Below are 4,577 nucleotides of genomic sequence, written 5' to 3' on the forward strand. Positions count from 1 at the left end.
ACCGAGAGTTTAATTATTGTATTTTTCACTGAAGTTGAAAGTATTGAGGAAAAACTAGCCAATTTCATATTACCTCATTTGATTAAAGAAGTTGTATGATTGCTCAGAATGTGTAATTGCCATTCAATACAGCTGGAAGGAGAATAGCTTGTGAACTTTGCATGCAGGCTATTTTTAGTAGCTTCATTGAATTAGTGAACTATGTGACACTGGTTTTGTTCTGTAGACACTTAGATGATTGATTCAACTGAAAATAGTAAAATATTTACTTACTAATAAATTTTTACTAGTAATAATACAATATTTATTACTCTTAGTCACAAAAGGAAAAAGCCTTCTATGCAGCTATGCAGGATCTATGACAATATGCTTATGCTATAGGCCAGATTTTCAAACCACAAAAAGCAAAAAATAAAATACAATGTCATGTTCAATATACAGATGCAGTTACTGTGACTCACAATGAAAATAAAGTATTTGCATGTAGAGCCTCAGTACTTATGTGCGTGTTAGGTATACAGTAGCATGGACATTTTTGCATGGTTTCTCTATTACAAAGTTGGGATCTTAGCATACATCATTCAATAGATTTACAAACTTTGACACAGTTTCATTTATGCCCAGGACTGGCACATGACTTTGATGTCCAAAGATAGTAGAACTTTTGAGTTGCATAACCACAGTTATAGATCAACATTAATTTCAAATGATTTAATTTGTGAGATTCCAAACAATGGCATTGTGATCAAAGGCCGTCTCTGCTTATCTTGCTGAGGAAATGGTTTCTCAAATTCCAGAAAGGATTTTTAATATACTGGTACCTGTACAAAAATATGCTGATGATGAGCATTCCACCATTTTAAGAATGTTTGACCTGCTTTCCCACTGTGCTAGTATTTTCAGTTTCTTATTGTTTCTTAATTGATGTCTGTACATTCCTTGTAAGGAATTACCTGTTCTATAACCCTGGGCATATATGTTTATAACTTTCTAACCTTCTGGCTTGGGATAGTTTATGGTAACTCCATTGTGGCTGGGCTGGAACTGAAGTAATTATCCCTGGTTGCTGGGTAAATGAGTGAGGTTGCTTCATTTCTTCAGCAATGCTCCACACAGTGGGAAAAGCTTGGTGACAAATACAGTTATACTTCTTAGCAGCTTCTTATTTACACAGCTGATCCACACATACCAGTTAACCAGGTTTATTTTTTTGCTTGAGCTCAAAGGTATAGGGTTGGGAGCCAACCATCCTGGGGATGAAAATTAATTTAACTTCAGGCAAAATTCTCTGGTCAGCCAAGGAGTGCTTGAAAGACTGACTGGGGAATTAAAAGTGGCTCTAAGCCACCTTGTCATGCCCCAAGATCTTGATGATTGCTCTATTTAAATCCCCATCACTAATAGTCTGAAGAAAGTCACTGAGTGCTGCTAGGACATTGCAAAAGCTTTGGTCAGTCCTTTTATTTCTGAAGAATAGCTGTGTGCTGGGGTTGGGGGAAGCTGTATTTGGAGTGATTTGTGGACCAAACCTAGGAATGGAACAGACTGCTGCATATAACAGGGACTCACTCACTGTGTTTGCTGGTTCATTTTTTGTTATTTATCTTGTCCGTTTGATCCAATTAAAGTCACTTCAGCTAATTTAAGAACATAATGCAGGTGACTTCCTATGCTTGCAATAATTCATCAGGCAGCACACAGGCATGCATCTTTACAGAATAGAAGGAACTGTAGATGTGAAGAAACAATAGATGATGGAGACATGCCTGGCCCACGTGTTGGCAGTGTTATGTTTGGAGGGAATCAAGGGAGTCTTTACCACTTAAATTACAAATGTGTTGCAAGAGAAAGCAAATGTCACCTTTTCAGCAAACATTCTCAGTCAGAAGGGAGGTGATAATAAAGTGGTGTATGCTGAGTTTCTGTGCCTCTTCATGGAAGCCATATTACACCATTTGCCCTTATCTTTTTTCTGGTAGAAATCTCCTCATAGAAGGTTCTGACAATTTTCAAATAATGTCATGGAGAGTGTGATAACATGAAATGAGAATGGAACACAACGATGCAGTAAATAGTTACATTATTACAAAGGCAGATACTGGCAGTGAAGCAGGGTTGTTGGCCTCAAGAAAGATTAGATGGAAAAAAAATAGAAAAAATAAAATAGTGTGAGGTATCAGAAACAGTTGCTAACATGATAGCAATCATATGCAGCTAGTTTTTTGGGGGAAGGACAATACTAAATCAGTTCACATGTTTTGACCAATCAATAAACCATATTAGAATTAATGTTATTAATCAGTAAGAACAACTCTAATAAGTATAACTTTACATGGCCTTCACTGACCTGACTAAGGCCTTTGATTCAATCAACAGAGAGGCCCTATGGAAGATCCTGCTGAGATCTGGATGCCTGCCAAAACTTGTTACCATTACCAGACTTCTTCATGACAACATGACAGTAATTATCCTAAACAATGTCACAGAAATGGACCCCTTCACTATTAGAACTGCAGTCAAGCAAGGATGTGTGATTGCACCAATGCTCTTTTCCAGCCATATCACAACTATTCCACATCTCATTGCTGGTAGGTTTCCATCTGGAATCAGGATCCAATATCACACAGACAGGAATCTCTTGGTTACATTCCAAATCCAAGATAACCAACACCTCCCTTACCGATCTTCAGACAATTGTGTCATCTCTGCCCACTCAGTTGATGTGTCTGAAATGCTTGGACTCACTGTCAAATTCACAAACACCAAAATACTTTACCAACCCTCCACAAACCAACCAGAGGCTCCTCTAACATTGTAACATTACAATTAGAGGGCAATCCTTGGAGAATGTGAGCATTTCCCCTATTTGAGTAGCCACATTTCTCAAAAAAGTAAACATAGGTGACAATATTCAATACCAGATAAAATTTACCAGTTCTTCTTTTGACCATCTCTGCAATCACATATTCAATGATAATGACATCAGGACCCAAACCAAGCTTCTTATTGTATTTACCAGGCTGTTGTCATCTGTATCCTGTTGTATGGGTGTGAATCCTGGATGACATATTGGAACCACCTGAAACCTTTGAAATATTACTATCAGCAATGACTAGAAAATCTTTCATATCAGTTGGAAAGACAAAAGGATGAATGCCAGCATTCTGACTTAAGCAAAAACCACCAGTATTGAAGCTATGTTTATATGACAGAAATTCTGTTGGACAGGACATGTCATAAGGAAGCCTGGTAGTGATAAGTGGATCCCACAATAGGTCCTGTACTCCCAAATCACTCATAGTCACCACTCTAGAGGTGGGCAAAAGAAGAAACTCAAAGACACCTTGAGAGCTAATCTAAAAAAATGCAATATTAGCATCAGTACCTGGAAGACTCAAGCACTGAATCAGCCCCAATGGCACTGTGGTGTGCAATATAGAATCGATCATTTTGTGGAAACTCGCCTCACTGTGGAGGCGGATAGGCAAGAGAAACAAAGAGAAAGAACTGGGACCCGACATCACCAAGATCAACTCTTTCCTCCTGAAAACATTTGCCACATCTTCAATTGAACATGCAAATCTCAGATTGGCTTTTTCAATCATCTATAGACTCACCAATGACTGCCCTACTTACTAGAAGACTGACATTCTTGTAGAGAGGCACCATCATCGCCCACAGCTCTAATTGAATGAATCATGACTCAGATAGCATTTTGGACTCCCAAGCCTTCAAGGCCATGTTTAAAACAGGACAAAGACACTAAAGACTAAATTGTTAAAGGCCTTCAAGCATTCTACAGTGTCTCCATTTTTGGATGTCTCATTTAAGATGCTGGTGATCTAGTTTTCAGAGCACCACCAACTTCAACTACAGTCCATAAGAGTTTCACATGTTCGGCCCCATGTGTAGAAATCTAGACATCCAAAACAAGGGGGAACTTTTGAAAATGTAGGCCTACTTTTGATGTTTCGTTACATTTCTCACCAAGGCAACTTGTCCCAGCTGCCTGCAGTGGGTTTGTTTGGGATTGAGAGAGTGGTTGGGGTAAAAAGGTAAGAAAGGTTTATTGATCTAACAAACACATAATTACACAAAGCTTAACGACACAACAGACAGTAAATCTCCGAGTCGGCAACTTATTGGCAGTCCCCTTTTATGCCTTGTATATGACAAGCCTCTCAAAATCCAGTGAAGTCAGGCATCCCCAGTCTACGCTGTCCAAAGTGGTACCGAGAAGGACCCTGATATTCAGTCTTTGGGCTTCTCAGGACCCACCGCCCTGCTGAATTCATATCTGCAGTTTCTCTTTCACAATGATAGCTTCCTTTACCATGCCGCTTTCCTTCAGCTGATTTCCAGATGCTCCAGCAAATTTATAGATTTTTTTTTGAGCTAGCTGTTGGCTTGCAGCCAATTATAGTTCTATACTACAAACCTTCCTTATATGACTAACCAATAGCAGTACAAGCCTTTGCGTTTTCCTTATATGATTAATTTTAGCTGTGCCATCGCTAATGAAGCTGGCTTTAAGCTATGGCAAAATACATTAACAAAATACAGGAAATGCTTAACCA

This window comes from Alligator sinensis, unplaced genomic scaffold (assembly GCF_000455745.1).
Source record: "Alligator sinensis unplaced genomic scaffold, ASM45574v1 scaffold159_1, whole genome shotgun sequence".
NCBI classification, from domain to species: Eukaryota; Metazoa; Chordata; order Crocodylia; family Alligatoridae; genus Alligator; species Alligator sinensis.